Genomic DNA, 24,772 nt, shown 5'->3' on the forward strand with positions numbered 1-24,772 from the left:
TTATTAAGAACCAGGTTTGTAAGATAGCAATGAGCATCGAGACACGCCTTCCGCAGGGTGTACGATAGGGCCCATAGACCGATAAATAGATACTAAACTATTATACAATGATTAATCGCCTCTATGAATCTATGAAATTACCAGGTTACCTACATTTTTACTTAGTAATTTTTTTTACAGATTCACCACCTAAGCCTTATTGGTGGGGCCAATCCAGGAGAGTGTGTCCGGAGAGTGATGCGGGCAGTTGCAACAAATGTTGTCTGGAGCCACTACAGCCTTAAAGGAAAGAGAGAGAAGCTACCCCTGATTGGCACCACTGTGTGCAATGTGATCAAACGTGAGTCTAAATTGTTTCAGTGTAGAAATAAAAGCATGTTAGACATACTGCTCTGACAAAACCCCATTAGACAGATTAGACAGTATTGCTTTTTCTGAGCAATAATCACTCAGAAAATGATTGTCTAATTTCTTTTGCTGCCTTTAATTACTCAGAACAATAGTATTAATTACCTAGATAAGAAACTATGTATTAAACAATGTTTTTCCCCATTTCATTGCAGAAGCGATCATGAGATGGAAATCAGGAATAGGAGAAAAGGAAACAGAGAGTCTTATTGCTGAGACTTTAAAACACGCGCCTGCACAGATAAAAAAACAAGTTCAGGTAATGACATTTAAAAGAGCAAAAAAAAAAAAAGTTAAATTAGTATGTGAAATTTAAAGAAGATATGGCTTTGGATAATTTGTCTAGCAAAACTGTGATGTAAGCCTAAATGTGTATTCACAAATATGTGGAAGCCTGCTTATATTAAAAAGCATACATTTATTCAGAGAATGTGAGAATGCATGTAGTAACCACATATTAATTCACTTACCCTTGTAAGTGTTTTAATATTAATTCACTTACAGGACTTGTAGTAGGAGTAGTAGCAGCACTAGTAGTAGCAGCAGTAGGAGTAGTAGCAGCAGCAGTAGTAGTAGGAGTAGTAGCACCAGCACTAGTAGTAGGAGTAGTAGTAGCAGCAGCAGCAGCAGTAGTAGTAGTAGTAGTAGTAGTATAGTAGCAGTATTGATTTGTTAATGTGTTATGTTATTAATCCTGTGTTTGCTAATAAAGTTATTGTATTTTGATTAAATTTGAGCCTTGGTTAATTAAAATAAGAAACCACCACTTCATAATTTACTACATAAAATAAATCAGGACAAGGTGGGTCCAGAATCTTAATTAAATAACTAGATATACATGGATTTGGGCATATGAGGACTATCTAGTAGTCCGCCCTAATAAAGAAGCAATAATAATGAAGGTTACCTACCCATTACCAACTGACAACTATTAGCCGACGTTCCTACAACGTGGTCACAACGTGCTGGGACCGTCAAGAGTTACGTTGCCACAACGAATCCGGGACTTTCACTTTTCCGGTTGTCACAACGTAAGCGGTTACGTTGCTGTGACGAAATTTTGGTCACCAAGTTACGTCGCGCGCACGTAACTACAACGTTATTTGGTTAGCTGGGTATTCATGTTTTATTTAAAATACCCATAACTTAATTAAGAGTAAGACTAGTTAATTAGCTAGTTAGCTGTATTAGCTTGTTAAGCTAGGTAACCTAGCTTGTATTATTGTTTAATTTAGAATACATTTAACTTAATTAACACTAGTTAATTAGTTAGTTAGCTGTATTAGTTAGTTAAGATAGCGAACCAAGCTAGCATTCCTGTTTTTATTTATTTACTTAAAGCTGACTTAACCCTTAACTAGTTAATTAGCTAGTTAGCTATATTATTTATTTGTGACGGGTGTACTGTGATTTTGTTTTGTGGACTGCACACAGTGCACTCTTAAACTGTAGAAACTTTATTCAAGCCTTTATTACAGTCCAATTTCTAGAGGCTACATGAGAAATCGTATTTACAAGGGGTGGGTTTTTATGTCCCCTAATTGCACAAATTGTACACTTTTAGCAAGCACTAGCGAGCATTTAAAAAAAACTTACTCTGTTGTCTCTTTTTTCTTCATTCTAGGAGAACATGTCCCTCAGAAACAATGTGGCAAAAAATTATGAATGTTCAACAGGCATTTGCTGCAAATCACAGTGTGAATTGTCCAACCTGGTCTGTGGACAGTAAGTCTATCATTTTACAGTTTTTCATGAACTGTTTCTGAGCTGTGTTAAAGAGAGGACACTTGATATGAAAAAGGCAGTGTAATAAATAGATATGGACTGATCTGTGTTTGTGGAGAAGACACTGATCACTGATTGACCTAGTGCAGGCCTGTACTTATGCAGGGCTTCTGTAATGTTTTGTGCTCCTGTATTCTTTCAGTATGAAATGCACTTTACACCATACCTGTCAAGTCTCCCGTTTTGGCCAGGAAACTACCGTATTTTACCCCTCTTTCTTGCCGTCCTACCGTATAATTATTTTCCCGTAAATTTCCCGTATTATAAAAAAACTTAAATAATAAAAATAAAAAACCTTATTATGAGAGGTTATTATATGTCTTAACGTTCAAGGAGAAAGTCCCGCCTTTCAGGAGAAACAGCCAATCAGCTTGCTGTTTTTGTGGAGCGCAGAGGAGGGTCAATGTCGGGAAGCCCCCCCTCCCCCTCTCCTCAGTCTCTGTGAGTTCAGGCAGCTAGTTGGAGCAGCTGACGTTAAACAGATCTGGATATACAGCGATTATACAGGTAACGGAGCTAACCCTGTAAACTGTGATTATACTGTTTCTGGAGCTGTTTCTGCAGGTTAAAAAGACTCGTCTCCCAATCATAACAGACAGATCAAACCCATTGTGTGCTTAATAAAATGCTGCTTGTGAGTAGTCAGTTAGCATAACTTTGGAATTAGATAGTCACGGTCTGAAAAGAAAAAAACACACACACACACACATGTCTAAATTATGTTTTTCACCAGTTCCAACTGATCAGCTAACAATCCTTTACTGAGTTTACCTGTTAAAATCCCTTAGCCCACTGTGGACCATAAACTCAATCATTATGTACATAAAGGTTATTAAATTGTGTAGGCCCCTTAGAACTTTTCTTTGAATAATTTGTTCCTTTGTGTTATAAAAGGTAAAAAAAAAAAATAGAAACAAGTAAAATGTTTACATTTTTACATTGCTACATGAAATCCATTTTTGATGTACTATTTTGCATACTTTATTGAGGAATGGATTCACTGATGGAATATATCTGGTCCAAATATAACAAGAGAGTGCATCCCTGCCAAAAAAGTGAAGACTTCATGTAAATATCTAGAAAAGTGTTTTCATTTAGGCTGCATTAGAAGAATTACATGTGTAGGAATGTCCACAACATTTCAATGTCAACAAAGGCAGGCCTTTTAGATTCTGATAATCTAATTGTAGTTTGCGAGTGGTTCACAGGTGGTTATTTTAGTTTTCTTGTAAACCTGTCTTAAAATGTAAGTGATACTGAACCTCAGTTGGGCTGGTGGGACGGCTCAAAGCGGGCGGCGGAAATTTTCTCTTATTCTTAAAATAAAAACTTGACAGGTATGCTTTACACACACTTTGAAACACATTTAAAATGCTGTTGAGCCACACTTTACTATTCATAACTGCACTGTGGAGCTCAGTGTTGGCTTCTTTTGCTTTGTTCTGATACCCTCTTTAATGAGCTGAGTTTTGTACCCTCAAGATGAATATCCAGTGGTGTGGAAAATTACTCTGCTTCCACCACACGAATTGTTAGTCTTACACATTCTACAAATATGTGAGTTTGTGTCAGATACTGTAAAAAAACATAGTTGGTGTGGAGTTCTACTTTGGAATTAACTTACCCCTGATTTTGCAGCCATGAGTAAAGTCCATACTGCCACCTAGCAGTTGATTGAGAAAGAGCCCTGTGAGCTCAAGCAGAGGAGCAGGAACTTACAAATAATGGATACATAAGGAATCTTGTAGTACATTTAAGTGTTAAAAAAAAAATACTCTGTGAAGCATTTAGGTGCTCTTATCTGTGGTGCTGTTAACTTGCAGTTTCTGAGGCTGGTAACTCTGATGAACTTATCCTGTGGAACAAAGAACTTTTTTTTTGCTTCCTTTCCTTGAGTGGTCCTGATGAGTGCCAGTTTCATCATAACGTTTGGATGGTCTTTGCTACTGCACTTGATACTTTTAAAGTTCTTGACATTTTTCGAATTGACAGATCTTTAGTTTTTAAAAGTTATTTTTTCTTTACTTAGTTAAGTAGTTCTTGCCATAATATGGATTCAAACCTTACTCATATAGGGTTATTCACTGTATACCAACTCTACCTCTTCACAACACAACTAATGCTTTCAAATAAATTCAAGAAATAACAATTTTAGCTAGGGGTGCGAATCTCTCAGTGTCAGGCGATTCGATTCCGATTTTTGGGGTCACGATTCGATTCAGAAACGATTTTGGATTCTGGAACAATTTTAAATTCAAATGGCCTATAACTTTAGTTTAAATTATGTGAGAAGATAAATAGATGAAAGCACAATTTAAACAAATAGAACATTTATTAAAACAATAAACTTAGGTTCCTTACTGTATTAAATCTTTTTGCAACATAGTGACAGTGCCACAATAATGAATGGCTAATTTCTAGCATGGTTAACTAATCCTGAATTCATTTCTAAAAGGAAGACATTGTTAAAACTGGAAAAACACTTATCAATGTAACACAGCCACAAGGTCAAGAGTGGAACTAGAAAGGCTATAACAAGCAGAGAAGATACTAAATACACTGGATTTTAGCATGCACACCCTCTGTTGCCTAATAGGGAGAGGCAGTCGCGCAGAGCTTTTTAACTGTACCACGGAGTTCACCTATTTTCACACGGAGCATTTTAATTGCAACAGTAGCTTCACCCAAAAAAATTATTTTTTTGAAAATGAGAATCGATTCGGAATCGTTCAATGTTAGATTCGCGATTCAAGCTCGAATCTATTTTTTCCTGCACCCCTAATTTTAGCACAGCTGTTAACTGATAGCTATTCCAGGTGACTACCTCATAAAAAGCTGACTGAAAAAATGCCAAGATGTGCAAATATGTCATTAAAGCAAGATGTGCCTATTTTGAAGAACCTGATATATATATAATATATAAAAACATCTTCTGGCTTATTCAACACTTTTACTAAATAAATCCAGATGTTTTCTTTCATAATTTGGATGACTTTTGGTACTGTATATTATCATATCACGTCATAAATCTTGCATAAAAAATAGCTTTTTTATTAAAAAACATTCAAATACGTACTGTGTAGTACGTCTTTTTGTCTTTTAAAGAGTAGCTGCTAACACTGTGTACACTCATTGCTGTAATCTGTTAGAACCTGCTGTCTTCCTACCCATTCATCGGGTTTGTTACTCTTTACATATGACACAAGTATTCTCATTTTGTATTAAAAAAATAATTTATTCATAACACTTTTAAAGTCACAGTCCAAGGTTGCTGTGCATTCAAAAACTATTTTTAAGATTATAACGAATTAAAAGGTTAAAAAAAAAATTACAAATCAGACAGAGCATAAACATGATTTATATAGCCTAGGATCTGAAATGCAAAGTGAATAAGTCAAATTTTATGTATTTATAATAACATATATTTACACTTAGTTAATACTTACACATTGATGTGCTTATCACTTAACCCTGAGACTACTGGCATACAGAAAAATACAACACAGATTGAAAAATGCATTTGTCACATTTGCTAGAATGATACTTCTCCTGAAGTTCAAAACTGTAGCTAGTTCTTCACAGCTACTCAAATATTCGATAGACCAGTACTGTAATGCTATTGCACTTCTTCTCATAACAGTAACATTTCCAAAATTAATCAATTTGGTTGAACACCAGTACCCTACATAAGAATTAACTCTTTGCCTTATTTCATTATTTGCCTCATGTGTGCACTTGGGACCACCAATTAATTGCATGAATACATGAGAATCTGCTAGACAATGAACACAATTTACCTATGTGTAAACCACAGTTTTAATTTCTTTTTAGCTGGTGCTCAGGCTTTTAGCTAGCTAACCTATTTTGGAATAACGGCTAGTTACGCATGTAACTATGGTAATATAAATGCTGCTACAGCACTTTCATATGTGTGTGTAATAAGCGGGCACGCTCTGAGGGCAAGCAACGCACACGGTGTTTTATCTTGTTTTTGTTTTATCTTGTCATTTCTCAACATGTTTAGAAGTCACTAAAGGCCTGAAGGTTAATGCAGGATAGTAGATCTCCAGGACCACCTCTCCTCTAAGTATTAAAACTAGGGGTGTGACAAGACACTCATCTCATGAGAGGAGACAAGATATTGGGTTCATTAAACTAGAACTAGATCTAGGTTTTAACAATATGTATTTGTTTAAATTTTAAATTGTAACAAATTTGAATTTGTTAAAATACTTTATGCAGAACAGTAAGTAATTACTGCAGCCGGTTTTACCATAAACCCAATATCTTCTCCTGTACGATCTTACATGAGTCTCTTAAGAGTCATGTAAGATGGCACACAAGACACATTTAACACCTAGAGAGAAATATTGTGCTCTTGTAATCTCGCAAGATTTTATGCCACAAAATCTCGGCACACCCATAATTACAACCATTTAAAAAACTTTAGGAAGCTGAAATATCCTGTCAAAGATATACAGAACTTGACAGAGTAATTAACTCAATACTTTTAAAGCATAGTCTTCCAGACTACTCCATATTTGCATATATTTCTTCATCATCAATTTCACCATCCACCCAGCATTTCTCTGCCCCGGCATGCATATCAGCTCGCCCCTTTTGAGACATACATACATTTTCATAGTCATCTTCATCTTCCTCCATCTCATTTCCTGCAAAGGTCTTTCCACAGTTGTTGGGACCTACAAAATAATACACTAGTATTATAAATAAATAGGACAATTGTTTGCATTTAGTATTAGTTTTCCGTCAATGTTTACAAGACAGCAAGTAGCAGTTTGATTTTAGAGTTTTTTTTTTTTATTTTTTAGTGATTCCTTCTGTGTCATTGAAATTCTGTACACTGCTGTATAAAAAATAGATTTACTCACCAGTATATACATTGTCCACATTTGCCTTGGCCTTTTTATCCACTTTAACATCAACATTGATGTAGTCCTCACCAGAATCATCTGAATGTTCGTTGTGTTGAAAAATATCTGCATTTTCGTAATCTTCCTCATCTTCATCCATCTCATTTCTCCCATGGCTGGCGGTATCATATGTGTTTCTACCACCTGAGGAATTGTTTAAATAAAATATTACTAGAGTATTACAAGTTCAGGTTTACCAGTTTTGCATCACAATAAATGCCTTTATACACTGTATTAAAATTTAAACGCAACACTGGGTTTGCTTCCATTTTTCACGAGCTGAACTCAAAGATCTAAGACTTTTTCTATGTACACAAAAGGACTTTTTTCTCAATTTTTGTTCATATTTTGGTCTAAATCTGTGTTAGTGGGCACTTCTTCTTTGCTAAGGTAAACCATCCACCAGTCACAGGTGTGGCATATCACGATGCTGATTAGACACAGTGATTACTACTCAGGTGTACGTTGGGCACAATAAAAAGCCACTCTAAAATGTGCAGTTTTGTAACAAAGATTGATGCCACAGATGTTGCAAGTTTTGAGGGAGCATGCAATTGGCATGCTGACTGCAGGATTTGCCCATCAGTTACCCCTGAATGAAAATGTTAATTTCTCCACCATAAGTCACCATAAAGGCATTTCAGAGAATTTGGCAGTACATCCAACCAGCCTCACTACTGCATACCGTGTGTAACCAAACCAGCCCAGGACCTACTCATCCAGCATCTACACCTTTAAGATTGTCTGAGACCGGCATATACGAAAGCAGGTTTCAGTTCCTGCCAAAATCAAGCAATTTCACACAACCATTAAAGAGGAGTGGACCAACAGTCCACAGGACACAATCAACAACCTGATCAGCTCTATGTTAAGGATATGTGTCTGCTTTTTTGAGCACATGGCATTGTTTTGTTATTGTCCAGTCTCCACCCTAGCCCTGCCCTAGTCATTAGTTTTATCACCTTGAGTCTCATTTGTAACTCCGCCCTCTCATTACCTCCACAGGTGTCCCTAGTGTGCTTCTTTGTTCTCTGTCATGCTTTTTGTTTGACCTCTTCCTGTTACACTGTGAATCTTGTTTAGCTGTGTTTGTTGAACCTTTGACCTGCTGTGTTTTTGTCTACAGAATTGTCTACAGTATTTGTCTTTAAGTTTATCCTTTGTTTTATAGTGTTTGTTTAAGTACCTTATTCTTTTTAGTTTGTCCCTAGTGTTTTGTTCTTTGTTTATTTTCATTACGGAAAATTATAAGCGACTTGCGTTTGCATCCGGCCTCCTCCTCCGTGTTACAATACTGGGTACACCTGTGTTATAATTGCTTTGTCTAATCAGCATCTTGATATGCCACACCAATTTGAGAGAAAAAGGTACATAGTAAAAGTCTTAGATCTTTGAGTTTAGCTCATGAAAAAGCAAAACCAAAAGTGTTGTGTTTATATTTTTGTGTAGCATATCTACACATTCTAAATGTATAAATTGTATTTATTTTTGCTCAATGTTAACAATGTTAAACATGAACATGGATACAGGCAAAGACTGCATATATGCATTGTTCATTTTGTCCATATTTGTGCAAATTCTCAAAAGCTTAGGACAAAACAGAGCAGTACCAATGACAAAGTACCAAAAATGTGCAACATTGTAGCCAGTAGTGATGGCTATTACAAAGCGTTTCAAAGCATTGCATTTATATTCATCCATGGACAAAGAAAATGTCAAATAATACAAAAGAATGAAGTTTGATTACTGTTATTATGTAACTTGAGAGTTTGAAGTGAAGCAACAGATCATAGTGTTAATACACTTTGCACTGCTTTGAAGATATGCATTGAGCATAGTAGCTCATAGTAGCTTATTCTGAGTTGCTAGTTGTTTAATCAAAACATATCCTCTGTATAACATGATGAAAAAGAAACTATAGCAGAAAAAAAAACATTTTATTTGATGCTCTCACAGACCACTACTGTTTACACAGCTGCCTGTTTCATCATTGTAACTGCACTCTAGTGGACGTATTGCTTAACATCCATGCCAACGTAATGTAATCCAATAGAACTGTAAGTAAATTTTAAGTTTAGGGAAATTTCAGTTCGATTAAAAAAAAGAAAGTACTCACGTTGTAAATAAACCACCTTCACATCCTCTTGCTGTTTTTGTCTTTTACATCTCCATATGATGAAAATGAGGATCGGCACTAATATGAGTAACAGCCCTATTCCCACTCCAGAACCAATGAATGGAGCCAGTGAAGCTGTGAGAAAAAATGACCATTAAGACTTTTTTACACTTCAAACTGTAGAATAAATGTGAAAATAAAAGTAGTGTTTCTTAGTGTACCTTTTACAGTAATAGCCAGCAGTTCAGTGTTAGAGGATCTGAAAGTGCGTAATGAAACGGTAACTTCATAAACACAGCTGTAGTTTCCCTGATGCTTATAATCAGCCTCATGAAAGAAGAAGGTGGCTGAGTGGTTAACAGCAGGCTGATTGATGCTGGTGATATTGGATCCTCTGAACTCTAGATGGAAGGAACCTCCTGGATACTGTGGTTGAGTGGAGCAGATGATGGAGAAGCTGTAGCCCCTGGTCACCTCTAGCCCCTGGGACCCCCAGTGTGACCCCCCATCAGGTGCACTGAAGGAAATATTAGGCTGCAGCAAATCCACTGTAAAACAGGAGGAACTCATTAGTTTCAAACTGATAACCAGAAATAAAGACTTTACTTACCCACAACCAAGAATTTAACAGAGCTGGCGGAGACAGGACAATAACAAAACAATGCCATGTGCTCAAAAAGGCACATGGCTGGGGACGCAAGAAAGGAAAACAGGGCAGGGGCATAGAAAACCAAAACAGGGAAAAACACCGGATAGACACAGGCAAAGGTGTGACAGAAACAAGTAGAGTAGAGCCGAGGCGAACATTAAGTAAGGGTTAATCTTTTGGGCCAGTGCTGAATCCGTTTAGAAGAGAGAGCTGAATACAGGAAAGTGCTGAATCTTTTTGAAAGACCAAAAATTTAATTGTTTGAAAAAAAATATTTGAGCTCATTTGTAAGAGAAGGTGTTAAGTAATTTTACAAGAGAGCAGGCTGGGATCATCTGTGGGAAAGCCAAGTCTGTCTGCAACAGCTAAGTCAGGGGTGAGCTCGGTCTGTTGAGTCGAGTCTATTTGAGAAGCTCTGGGTCCATTTGAAGAGAGCCAAATCTGAGTCAAAGATGATTCTTTTTCAAGAGATCTGAATCCACTTCGAACCCATTTTCTATAGCTTCATAGCGTCACAAAGATATAAAGATAAAGATATAAATACGTTGAAACTTTGCATTTGTTGTGCACATTCTTCGAACCCTGAGGGTTCAATTTTAGTTAGCGCTATTTCAAACAAATGCTCATCATTTAGCCTGAAGGACATACATATCCAGCTGGATTGCACTTTGGGAAACCAACCCAAAGAGATTTGACAGCAAAAACTGTAAACTGGTTTGTCTTACCTATAACAGTAAAATCAACAGAGCTGCTCAGTGGAGAGCTGAATTCACGACTGGAAACTCGTGTCTGGTACTGGCAGTAGTAAGAACCTTCATGAGCAAAGTCTACTTTGGGAAAACTGAAAGTGACAGAGGTTCCACTCTTTGTCTGAGTAACAGACCCAGAACCTGTTTTTAGATTGAAGGTTCCTCCTGTGTACTGAGTGTTTAGAAAGCAGGTGATGTCAACTCTCTCTCCCCATGTGATCTGTTTGATGGTATTCAGAAAGATGCGTGGAGTGGGTAGAGTCACTGGAAAACATCATTTAAAACACTTAATGTTTGACCTGCAATTTTGCATAAATAAGTATTTGCTTAAAAATGTGTACTTTTTAAAATGAAAAAGTGAAAATTGAGCTTGAACTTTTAAATTGAAAATTTGTCATGAAAAAATAATCTTTTAGCATTTTAAGCTCTCAAAGACTTTTTGAACAACACCTCTTAATGGAATGACGCCAGTTGAGAGCATTATTTTTTTTACAAAACCAAGAGATGAATGGATAAGGAATCCTTTCTCTGAAAAGCCGACAGGAATAGACCTGATACAGCCCACTGCCCACTAACACAGCCCTTACAGGTTCACACAATGCTCTCAGAATTTTGGTTTTCACAGTTGGGGCATGGGCATAGCTACCCCTTTTTATGCTGTGTCTGTCTGACACTTATGAGTTATTAAGCTATTTTTGCAGCTTGCCAATTAGCTTGCCATCACTGTCCTTTGCTTGAACTGGAATGAGAGAAGCTAACTATTAAGCCAATGGTCAGGCTGTGTTTATAATACATTTGATAAAATAATGTATATAAAATCAGAAATTTAATTGTCCATAGTTTTAATACTAAAAAGGTTTTGCACATTGAAAAAGGTTAAACCTTTTATAGATTTCGTAGAAGGCCTTCTCTGGACACTTACTCCAAAAAAAGCGGGTGTGCTAATATATATGTCCATATGGTGCAATTATTGTTAAGAACTTAGCTTACTACTGCTTATTATAAAAAAATTATAATGTGTGCTCTTACCTATAGTGATGCCAACAGTTCTGCTTCTAGATGATTTGGAGAAGATGCTTGTGTATGAACAGTCACAGCTGTACTGGCCCTGATGTGAGGCATCCACAGTCAATCTAAATGCTGTGGAAGATCTATCTGTTTGGCTTTTCATTAATAATCCATTTTTATATAAATGGAACTTTAACGTCGTGTAGTAAAGGGGAAAAGTACATTTGAACTGAACAGACTCTCCAGGTGAGACGACAGAGTGCGATGAGATCAGGGTGAGCGCAGGGATTAGGACATCTGTAAAAGAAAAGTAAGTTAAAATACATCATACGCATTTTCTATGAAGAGTGTTTTGTTTAAACTGCTGCACAAATGCAAGTAATATTTATTAACAACAAAGCCCCAGTAAAAATCACACACTGTTCCCCACAGGCCATTATGGTAGATCTCCACTCTACCACCACACCAAATTTTTTCAGCATTTTTATTAAGTCAAATTTTTACATACACTAAGATACTATACCTTTAAAAAGTTTAGGACAGCCCATATTATGGTATGATGTCCTTGGGCGCTTCTAATATTTTAATTAGAGATACACCTGTTGACATATTTTAAGGCACACCTGAAGGTGCCTCGTTCATCTCTACAAACAATTATATGCAAGTAATGTTGCTTAAAATGGTCATTTCCAGCTGTTTAGTAAGGAAACGGGTACTGTGTCCCAGAAAAGGAACGTGCTTTGGTCCGAAATTTGCACCTTGATAGCACCTTGTTTCTGAACCCACCCATTTTTCTTGTGAGCAAAAGTATTGGAACATGTGACTGTTTGTTGTGTTGCCAAGGTGTGTCCTAATACTTTATTTATTTAAACAATAAATAGTGCTGAATGTCTAAAAGCTCAGTTTCAGGTTTCACTATGAGTGAAAAACAACCAACTGTGAAGCTGAGAGAAGATAGAAAATCAATCAGAGACATTTAACATTTAACAAATATTGTTTATAGCCGATTGTAATATCCTGAAGAAGAAATGCATTACTGGTGTACTAAGCAACAGATATCGAACAGGTAGATCAAGTAAAACCATAGCAGTTGATAACAGAAACATTGTGAGTGTTGTAAAGAAAACCCCTAAAACAACTGATAGCGTCATCCGAAACAACCTCCAAAGGACAGGTGTGAAGGTATCTTATACTACTGTCCACAGAATACTTCATGAAGAAAAGTACAAAGGTTTCACCAGAAGATGAAAACCACTATTAACGAAGTGAATAGGAAGACCAGCTGGAATTTTCCACTAAGTACAGAGACAATCCTAATGACTGATTATGGACTAATGAGACAAATATAACCCTTTACCAGTGTGATGGAAAGGATGGAGAGTGTGAAGAAAGAAAGGATCCCAAACATATCAGCTCATTTGTAAAACACAGTGGAGGTAGTATCATGGTTTGGGCTTGCATGGCTTCTTCTGGGACGGGCTCATTAATCTTCATTGATGTTTAATAAACTCAGAAGTCTACTGAAACATCTGTCTGTCAATAAAAAAGGTAACCAAACTGATTGGGAGATCCTTCATCCTGCAGCAACATAATGACCCAAAACACACTGTCTGGAAAAGCAGAAGAACAATTTAGAAGGTTAGTGATGTCAGTGGGTGAAAGGGTTAATGCAGGTACTTAAAGAAAAGGATTTGCTATTAAGTATTAAGTCTTGTTCACTTTAATCTATTTTAAGTTACTATCTATTCCAATACTTTTGTTCATAAGAAGAACTGTGTATTAGATCCAGATGTAAATACCTGGAAATAAAAGCTGAAAAGTTGACATTTTGTCTCATGTTCATCTTTTAATGTCAAATCCAAATGTTTTCAGTTTAGAGCAGAAAAAATGGATTACAGTAGTCACACCGTTCCAGTAATTTTAAAAGAGACTGTATATAAATTCCATTTACACTCTGGCTCCTGACTGAAGGTATTTTGGACCATTTTGTTTTTTACAAAACATCAACAGTTCAGTCAGGTTTGATGGTTTTTAATAATATTCTGGTCTGGGGACTGAGATGCCCATCCCAGATGACTGTACTTGTTCCTCTGCATGAATGCTTTAGTAGATTCTGAGCAGTGTTAAGGTTGTTTTTCTTGTTGAAGTATCCAGCCCTTATTTGTCACTGATTCTTGAACATTGTTCTCAAGAACTTGAAAAGAGTCTTGGAATGCTGTGTTCTTTTTCTTCCATGCATACCGCCCTCCAAATAACTCAATTTTAGATTCATCAGTTCACAGCACCTCATTCCAAAATGAAGCTGACTTGTCTAAATGTGTTTTAGCATACCTCAAGCGACGCTATTTGTCCTCATAAAAGGCTTCTTCTGCATTTCTCTCCCAAACAGCTGAATAGTAGAATTATGTACAGTGACTCCATCTGCAGCAAGATGATGTTGTAGGTCTTTGGAGCTGGTCTGTTGGTTGACTATGACTGTTCTCACCATCCTTCTCCTCTGATTATCTGAGCTTTTTCCTCACTATGTTCCTCACAGTGGAAACTGACAGCTGGAATCTCTGAGATCTCTTTTTGTATCCTTCCCCTAAACCACGATGTTGAACAATCTATCAATCAATATTTAGGTGATTTAAGAGTTGTGTTTTGAGGCTCCCATGTTGCCACTCTTCAGAAAAGATGCAAAGAGGAGAAAAACTTGCAATTGGACCCTTAACTCTTTCTCATAACTGGATTCACCTGTTTATGTAGGTCAAGGCTCAATAAGCTTACCAAAAAAGTAAGGTATTTAAACCAATAAAACGATAAGGGTTCATACAATTTATACATTTTGTTTAAAGAATTATTGCACACTTTCTGTAAATCCTATAAACTTTATTTCACTTCTCAAATATCACCGTGTCTTTCTGCTATATGATATATTTAACTAAAAGTGCTGATGCAAACAACCAATGATTTTTAAAGGAAAATCCTGAAAATTATTAGGGGTGCCTAAACATTTTCATACCACTGTATGCTTGGTAGCCCAAGCACGTTTTGTAACAAAATGAACAGAATATGGTCAGGCCATGTCAGGCCTTTGTTTTGCCACCCCACTGGTAAAGGTGTTCTCATTTCTAAAAACCAGTATAGGAACAGGGACAAATTAGCAAAATTGATTTTACACCTAAAGAAAATAAGAACAAGCTGTCATTAGATATATTGGGCTTATAGTGTTTGAATGAATGACTGTGTCAGTTACACTTCTAAAAATATGACAAGACAACAGATGTTGACTTAGCAGTATAAAATTATTGAGTTTTAACCTACCTGTACAAGTAACCCCAGCATCTTCACCATGATTACAATTGTGTGATGGTGAACGAAGGCAGTCTGTAACGGATCTTTCATATCCAGAACAAGCTACATCATCTAAATGTATCGGGCCACTTCCTGCACCAAAATGAGGACCATTATGGGCACTGAGAGCTTCTCCACATCTCATCTGTCTGCATACCACTGCAGCATCACTACTGTCCCAGCCATCATCACACACTGTTCCCCACTGGCCTCTATAATAAATCTCCACTCTACCAGAGCAGAAACCATTGCCACTGACAAGTCTTATTTCTACGCCACCTATCACAAAAGAAGAAGAATACACAGGTGTATCACACACAAGCTTTTTTATGCAGTTACCACATTTACATGGTTCCAGATGTTTAATTATGTCTTGCACTAAAGATTACATTATATGGGGAGATGAACTCTGGACAATAGGATATTCCATTTTATTTAGTGGAGTAGCAACATAAAATATCAAATCAGGCCTTATTTTGTTGTGATGACAATAACTTGTGTTGTTGAGAAAGAAGCCTGATGTTAAACCTTACTCTTATTCTTAAACAGAAACTCACAATTAGGTATATGTTTGAGTAAAATAAACATTGTTGTTTTATTCTATAAACAATTGAGGACGTTTCTCCCAAATTCCAAATAAAAATATTATTTAGAGCATTTATTTGCAGAAAATGAGAAATAATGAAAACTCAGAAATTTGGTGGATTGACATTTAAGCTGATCAGCTTAGTTTGACGGCTTGTGGTCATCCATCTTCCTCTTGATTACCTTTCTGAGGTTTTCAATGGGGATCAGGTCATGGGATTCACCATCAAAGATGCATGAATCAAGCCACATACAAGGTTATCCTGGAAGAAGACTTGCTTCCTTCTGCTTTGACAATGTTCTGCTACAACCCCTGGCAAAAAGTATGGAATCACCAGTCTTGGATGAGCACTCCTTCAGACATTTCATTCTGTAAAACAAACTCTGATCAAAAACATGATACAATAATAAGGTCATTCCAAAGTGCAACTTGTTGGCTTTCAGGAACACTCAAAGAAATGAAGAAAAAACATTGTGGAAGTCAGTGAATGTTACTTTTATTGACCAACCACAGGGAAAAAAATATGGAATCACTCAATTCTGAGGAAAAAAGTATGGAATCACTCAAATTGAAGGTAGAAAATAAGGACACACCCAGTCAATTTCCTTTCCCTAAATGGACACCTGCCTCAGATTAGATCTGCTCGTTAGTCTGCAGTTAAAAACACCTGCAGTCATGACACCTTGGAGGGCTGCTGGACGAATTAGAGTGGCAAGAACCATGGCTCCAACAAGAGAAATGTCTCTTGAAACAAAAGAGAGGATTGTGAAACTTCTTGAAGAAGGTAACTCTTCACGCATGGTTGCTAAAGATGTGGGCTGTTCACAGTCAGCTGTATCCAAGATATGGACCAAATACAAACAGCATGGAATGGTTGTTAAAGCCAAGCGTACTGGTAGACCGAGAAAGACATCAAAGCGTCAAGACAAGCAACTTAAGGCCATTTGTCTTGAAAACCGAAAAAGTACAACTAAACAGATGAAGCATAAATGGGAAGAAGCTGGAGCCAATGTATGTGACCGAACCGTAAGAAATCGCCTAAAGGAAATGGGATTTCAATACAGGAAAGCTAAAAGAAAACCATCATTGACACCTAAACATAAAAGAACAAGACTGCAGTGGGCTAAGGAGAGGCAATCATGGACTGTGGATGACTGGATGAAAGTTATCTTCAGTGATGAGTCAAGAATCTGCATTGGACAAGGTGATGATGCTGGAACTTTTGTTTGGTGCTGTTCCAGTGAGATTTATGAAGAGGCCTGCCTGAAGAAAACAACCAAATTTCCACAGTCCTTGATGATATGGGGCTGCATGTCAGGCAAAGGCACTGGGGTTGACTGTGGTTAATTCTTCTATCAATGCACAAGTTTACATTGACATTTTGGACAGTTTTCTCATCCCTTCAATTGAACAGATGTTTGGAGATAATGAAATAATTTTCCAAGATGACAATGCATCGTGCCATAGGGCAAAAACAGTGAAGGCATTCCTTGGAGAAAGACACATTCAGTCGATGTCATGGCCTGCAAATAGTCCAGATCTCAACCCAATTGAAAACCTGTGGTGGAAATTGAAAAAAATGGTCCACAAGAAGGCTCCGACCTGCAAAGCTGATCTGGCAACTGCTATCAAAGAGAGTTGGCACCAAATTGATGCAGAATACTGTTTGTCACTCATCAAGTCCATGCCTCAGAGACTGAAAGCCGTTATAAAAGCCAAAGGTGGTGCAACTAAATACTAGTGATGTATTTTGAATCATCTTTTGTTTATCTGTTTTTCATGATTCCATACTTTTTTCCTCAGAATTGAGTGATTCCATATTTTTTTCCCTGTGGTTGGTCAATAAAAGTAACATTCACTGACTTCCACAATGTTTTTTCTTCATTTCTTTGAGTGTTCCTGAAAGCCAACAAGTTGCACTTTGGAATGACCTTATTATTGTATCATGTTTTTGATCAGAGTTTGTTTTACAGAATGAAATGTTTGAAGGAGTGCTCATCCAAGACTGGTGATTCCATACTTTTTGCCAGGGGTTGTATGAGGACTGATTTTTTTCTTCTCCATCTACACCACTTCTCTAGGTCAGGTTATCCACTCACATGACTTCTCCTACTATTGCTTGGCTGATGATATCTGTCATTCCTGCCTGATGACCCTTCGATCTCTCATGGATATCACAGTGCCTCTCAGACATATCCACATGAATGAAGGACCACCACTTTCAACTAAATTGGTCCAAGACTGAAAGTTCTTCCAGCTAAACAATCCATCCAACAAAACATCACCATAACAATAACTCACTCTCACTCTAAACTACAAAAGTTGCTAGAAACCTGGGTGTTACGATTGATGACCCACTATTCTTTACACACAATGTTGTGTCCGGCCGCTTTGCCCTGTATAACATCAGAAACTTTGAACCATCATAAGATCTTTAATTCCATCTCACCTCTTTATGAGAAATGCAAAATAGGGGAAGGCTCTTTGACCCATCTGTTTATAACCTGCTCTGTGTTGCAGACCTTTTGGTCCAAAATATTTTATTGGCTTTCCAAGGTTCTTGAAATAAAATTGGACTTGGATCCTGTAATAATAATTTGTGGATGCTCTGCATTATTATTTACCTTCCCTTTTGCAAACGGTGATGTCTGCTATGAAGAAGCTGCTCCTTTTAAATTGTAAATAGCCATCAGCTCCCTCGTTTAAACATTGGCTAGCTGAGATGCTCAATTTTGCTTCAATGGTGTGTTTGCCCAGTCATGAACCAAGTGCACAGCATTACACAACAGATTTGGGATCCAATAATAAATTATTTTAAGAGGCCGTAATTATTACTATTATTATTATTATTATTTATTTGTTTATTATTTAGTTATTTTGATTGTTATTGTTCTTTATTTCGTGTGTGATTGTATGACCATGTGGCTTTATCTACTGCTTATTATAATTATTATTATTACTATAATTATTATTATTATAGTTTTATTATTATTATTATTATTATTATTATTATTATTATTGTTGTTGTTATTATTATTACTGTCTAGTTACCATCAGCCCTGCTGTTGCTTTATTATTATTACTTATTACTTTTTTTGTGTGTGTGTTTGCTAGGAGGGTGTGGGTCAGAATTTCTGTTTGCTATGTACAATGTTTTCTTTTGAACTGATTGTAAACAGTATTGCTAACGGGCCTCCTGGTAATAAAACCACTTCAGATGGTTCAGAATGCAGCAATGCGCCTGGTCTTCAACCAATCGAAACGGGCATATGTCACTCCGCTGCTCATTGAGCTCCACTGGCTACCTGTTGCTGCTCGCATTATATTCAAAACTCTTATGATTGCCTACTAGGTAATGACACAGCAGGCTCCTTCCTACCTGCACTCACTGCTGAAGGCTTATGCTACCTCCCGGCCACTGCGCTCCTCCAGTGAACTTCACCTAGCTTTGCCCAACATTCACACAAAGCAATCCAGACTGACCATTGGCCTCTTTTAGGCCCTGCCAAAAAATTATTTTTTGCCTCTATTGCATAAACATGGCTGTCTCTATCTCCATACCTGAACCCTATTAAATGCCTCTGGAATATAATCAGAAGAAAGACGGATGGTCAGTTATTCCACCAAATACTGATTTCTGAATTCTTTCTGAGTTAGTACTGTTGTTGTTGTTTCCAAATTAACATAAACTTGTTTTCTTTAAAATATTATATTGATAAATAAATATTAAAATCAGAGAAATTAATCATTATGAAGTGGTCTTTCTTTCGAGAGCTGTTTATGTGAAGACAGGTCATTCAGTAATCAATTAGTAGTCAGTATTACAGTGTTTTTGATGAAATTTAAACTTACCAGCCAACCAGGAATTTCCAAGTATAATGACTACTGAAATAAAGAAGAGGTTTTCGTTAATTAAATCACATGGCAAGTAATACATTCTTATTAAATTATTAAGTTATCTTTAAATAATAATGCTGACCTCCAGTATCCAGTATATTATTGCACATCTTAATGGCAGCATTAAAAAAAGGGGCCAATTTTTTTGGAAAGTGTTGCAGGCCTCGAATGCAGGGATGAATGTATATTAATAAATAACATTAGGTAGGTCAGGCAAACCATGAAATATATTGAATTCATACTGTCTGCAACCAAATAATAGGAAATGTATGAAAACTTTTTTTTTATGAATGTGTTCTTTTTTCTGAAAACATTGCAATATCAACATTAGTTCCTAGAAACTAGATCAAAACCCAAAGAAACAAACTGCATTGTATTTTTGCTTTTATTTATGTATTTACTATCAAACTCTGATCTTCACAAATAGGTTTACAAAAATGTGGCATGCCTTAATTAAAGGAGATTCCTGGGAACCTCAGAAAATGAGTTATCCAGGCTCACCAGTCCAGAAAAGGCTACAAAAGGCCTACACCAGAAAAACTGAAAAACAGGGTTCACCTTTTCAAAAGTCAAATTAAACTACTTTTCAGGTATGGGTCAATTTAAAAGCATTTTTCAGCACCCTTTCTACACCCATATGATATACATCAATATAGTTTTAGAACACCCCTATGTTTTCGCTGTCCAGTAGCATTGCTGTATGGCCCAAACAATTTCTTTTCTCATGTTAGCAGTGACTATATTACTTTATAGTAATTTATGTGTTTACTTCTCACAAAAACTTACGCATATAAACAAGCATATAAACACATAAGCACACACTCAAAACACCCTCAAACAACATAAAACGCCCTCATACCCTGAAACAAAGTATAACACTGGCCACAGAGCATGATTTGAGCGAAGTAAAAAAAAACATGAGGCGGATAAAGAACACTGTGGGGAGTTGAATTTTACAAAATGGTAAAACTGTGGATTTCATTGTGTATCAAGTTCATCTGTATGGCAGGTGTTTCTAAAATAATGGTCAGTAATTGCTCTTGCAAATCAGGTACTTGCATATTTAATTGCCTGAAGCACCTCCCCCTTCAAATCTAACTTCTTATAAATACCTTGCACTTCGCTTGTGCATCATGACAAGTTTCCATGCAGCCTACCTCTGCCTTCCCAATGCAAGCTCTCCCATATTCTGCCCAGCATTCTGCCTCTCTCCTTTCTTCTCCTGCTGCCACTCTCTCTGCCTTCTTGCTCCCAGGACTATGCACACCTCCAGGTCATGTGACTCCAGACCAGTCCCCATGTTGTGTGCTCCTATACCCCCTCCAAGGGCTCCTGTACCGACCCACAGAACTGTGCCCAGCCTGGCATCACAGACCCTTCCTGCCTGCCTGATCCCTTTCTGCCCGCCTCATCTATGCCTACCTCATCTCTGCCTGCCTGGCAACCTTATCACTGCCTGATCCCTTTCTGCCCGCCTCATCTATGCCTACCTCATCTCTGCCTGCCTGGCAACCTTATCACTGCCTGCCTGCCTGTTTTCCTCATCTCTGCCTTCCCATCTGCCTGCCTACCTCTTCCCTTCCCGCATACCTGCCTCATTTCTGCTATCTCACCTGTATGCCTCATCTCTGCCCACCTGCCTGCTCTCTAGCTTCCTGCCTGCCTCATTTCTTCCTCCATAATCTCTTCCTGCCTCACCTTTGCTTGCCTGCTTGCCTCATCTCTGCCTGCCTCAGCCACACTCCTCCTCTGCACTTCTTTTAGGATTCGGCACACCTCATCTCTGCCTGCCTGTCTGATACATTTCTGCCACATCTCTGCCTCCTTGCCTACCTACCTCATCTCTGCCTGCTTGTCTGATCCATTTCTGCCTCATCTCTGCCTGCTTGTCTGATCCTTTTCTGCCTCATCTCTGCCTGCCTGCCTAGCTCATCTCTGCCTGCCTGTCTGATCCCTTTCTGCCTCATCTCTGCCTGCCTAAATAACTCATCTCTGCCTGCCTGCCTCATCTCTGCCTGCCTGCCTACCTCATCTCTGCCTGCCTGATCTCTGCCTGCCTGCCTACCTCATCGCTGCCTGCCTGCCTGCCTCATCTTTGCCTGCCTGTCTGCCTCATCTCTGCCTGCCTACCTACCTCATCTCGGCCTGCCTACCTCATCTCTGCCTGCCTACCTCATCTCCGCCTGCCTACCTTATCTGTCTGCCTACCTACCTTATCTCTGCCTGCCTACCCCATCTTTGCCTGTCTGCCTGCCTGTCTGATCCCTTTCTGCATCATCTTTGCCTGCCTGCCTCATCCCTTCCCACATGCCTGAATCCATAATCTCTTCCTGCCTCATTTTTGCTTGCCTGTTTGCCTCATCTCTGCGTGCCTGATCCCTTCCTGCCTGATCTCTGCCTACTTCATCCCTTTCTGCCTGCCTACCATATCTCTGCCTACATGCCTGTCTGCCTCATGTCCTATACCTCACTGCAATCTCACTGCTCCTAATCCATTTCTTCCAACCCTTTCAGACCTATCTTTCGATACCGTTCTGTCCATAGTTCCACACCATTTAGATCATACTTAAATAATAATGATTATTATTAGTAGTAGTATTATTATTAATAATTATTATTATCTATTAGCTATTGACATTCCATTTTAGCAATATAAGTCTATAGTTTTTAGTTATTTAAGTCTGTAGTTAATTAACTATTGTAGTTAGCTTAGCTAAGTAAATTGTAATTGCAGCAGTGGACAAATAGCTTTTTTATTAAACGTGAGGAGACGAAACTCAGAGATGTGGATCTGGACAGGACTAAAAATGACTGTAGGACCATGGAGTTTAGCAAAAAACAGTAGGTAATTCAGCCTGTAATTTTCTTAGAGGATGTCTGAGAAAAACACATACATGGTTGTTCCGGATGGGAATAAAATCACAGAAGATCTGTGTGCATTATAGGGGTAATGATACCAAAAGGGCTTTTTTATTCAAAGAAAAAATAAAATAAAGATGTGTGATGATAAAATATATTGTAGAAACACTAATACTAGCACGCAATAATAACTTTAAACTTGCAAAAGCAGTCTTCCCAGAAGATGATTACCAAAGTGTTGCATCAGACATTTAAGTTCTTCTTTGAGGTGAGGGGTAGTGGTTAGGACTTCCACTTGCATCAAATGCATATATAGTATGATAGATAGAATCTTGAAGATTATCAAACCCATAAGTAGCATTATGTTATGTGATATGAGTCAATTAAATGCAGCTTTGCTAGTTTGAAACATCAGCCTATTGTCATTTGGGAAAAGGATATGAGAGAGGGGAGAACTGGAGTTCAGAAACCCTCTGTCTGTCATGGAAAGCCAGTTCTCAAAAAACTTCAAGTGAAGACTCCTTAGATAGTAAAACATCACATCAACGTCACATCATTGTTTTATCCTGAATTGCTCATATTGTAATGACGTTGCTCAATTTTTACTCAGGTTATGAATTACGTATGATTTATCATATGCAGTAAAATACTGCATTGATTTTACCATAAACCCATTAGTGAAGTATGATCTCACATGAGTCCCTTCAGTCTTCAGAGCTGTTGTCACAACCCCCCCAGTGAGGGTTCTTTATTCAAATGGCAACACCCTGATGTTGTTACAAACCTGGCAACCTATAACCAAATCTTAGCTCGTTGTCTCTGTGTGTGTTCGTGATTCCACTTTGCTCTGCATGAAGGCAGGGATGTGTGGGCTAGATCACAAGCCTTGGCAGACCACACGATTAACGGAACATGAAACAACTGGTTAAAGTCAGCAGATACAGAGAGGAAGGAAGGTGTGTGTGCATAGTGGCTCACTCGAGTAGACCAGTGCAGCTCTTTGCCACCATAATGATCAAATATTTTATTTGTTACTTGTGCAAAAATCTCTAGAGACATATTTAATACCTGATGAGAAATATTGTGCGAAATTAATCTTGACACACATCTACTATGAAGTTTTTAAAAAATACCCTCTTTATACTCAGTATTCTTGTCTTTGTACTCAACTTGTTTGTTTATATAATATGCCATTATATAAGTTACTAATAAATAACTGCCCACTGTTTGTATTTGTTTTTCAGTTACTTTTATTAAATTGGAAAATTTAATAAAGAAAAATTAATTGAATTTACCCAGCATTAAAGTGAGGTGAGGTCTCAGCATCCTGGTCCTCAGGTCCATGTTAATTCCAGTATGATTTAAGCTTCAGTAAGCACTGCTGCTCTCTTCACACAGCTCTACACTCATGTGTTGAAGACTGTGTTTTATCGATGGCTGGAGAGTAGGAGGAGTTTCTCTTCCCTTTCTGCACTTTTTACTGTTTAGTAAAAGCCAAACCTCTAACAGTCAATAGCATAACAGGTGTTCTCAAAGCTTAAACCTTTACAGGGGCTGAGTTTTTTAAAAAGCACCCAAGTACTGGCATTAAGGTTTACGGTAGAAGATTTGCAACACCAATTCAACAGTATGATCCAGTCGGTATTACCTGCACAAACCAGTGTTTGAAATTTGCATGAAAGTCCATCAACAAACTGGCATCAACAATCTTTTTAAATTTCTCTCTCTGAGAAACAATCAAATAATTATTTATATACTTTAACTTCCTAAACTACAAATATTTTCCCCGAAGCATATTATTGGATGCATTTCAGTTTTTCAGAGCTCTTTTTAAAAATATCAGCAATAGATTGGCAAAATAAAATGAAGCTATACTACTTGAGAAGGAGTGCTCTAACGAGTGCCGTAGAGCAGCATAGCAGTTATAGCTCGAACCTCGAGTATATTATTGCGATCATACCAGATTTTGAGTTAAATAGGACGAATCAGCTTGGTTATTAACACCCCACGAGTTAAAATAGTTTCATTGCTGTTCTGTTTGTAGTTGTGCTGTTTGACTTGCAAATGCTGTATCATTGCTAGGTTACCTGTATGTGGAGGAGAAATACATGGAGAGCTTCGGTTACAGTGCATTACCGGCTGATAATGGCATTCGTAGAACGCCTCTCAGCCTCTCAGTGTGGTTTAGGTCTGGCAGACTGGATATTTTTTACTGTATTATAATATCTATGATATCTAATCCATAATATCTATTTGGACTTGACTTCCTGTCGGCGGTGCGAGCAGTCGCAGTGGCTACTCCGGAAGCAAAACACGGTGCTTTTGTTTGTTTTACTCGCAATCATGCAAAAGTTCGCTATGGGAACAACTTATGACCGACAGACCCTGCTAGACCTGCAAAATCAACAAAAAACTGAACTTACAGACAGTCTACGAGCGGAGCTA

General features: G+C 37.7%; 1 protein-coding gene and 1 long non-coding RNA gene across 2 annotated transcripts in view; both read right to left on the reverse strand.

The window, feature by feature from the left end:
• Nucleotides 1-24,772, reverse strand: part of LOC103034334 (uncharacterized) — a 381,713-nt gene that overhangs the window by 205,983 nt on the left and 150,958 nt on the right. The window lies entirely within an intron of this gene.
• Nucleotides 14,564-23,737, reverse strand: LOC111196952 (uncharacterized). Its single transcript, XR_007427085.1, has 3 exons — nucleotides 23,623-23,737; nucleotides 19,424-19,456; nucleotides 14,564-15,264 (listed from the first exon to the last, which is right to left on the reverse strand). It is a non-coding gene; the product is annotated as an uncharacterized LOC111196952 (long non-coding RNA).

This window comes from Astyanax mexicanus, chromosome 19 (genome assembly GCF_023375975.1).
Source record: "Astyanax mexicanus isolate ESR-SI-001 chromosome 19, AstMex3_surface, whole genome shotgun sequence".
NCBI lineage: Eukaryota > Metazoa > Chordata > Actinopteri > Characiformes > Acestrorhamphidae > Astyanax > Astyanax mexicanus.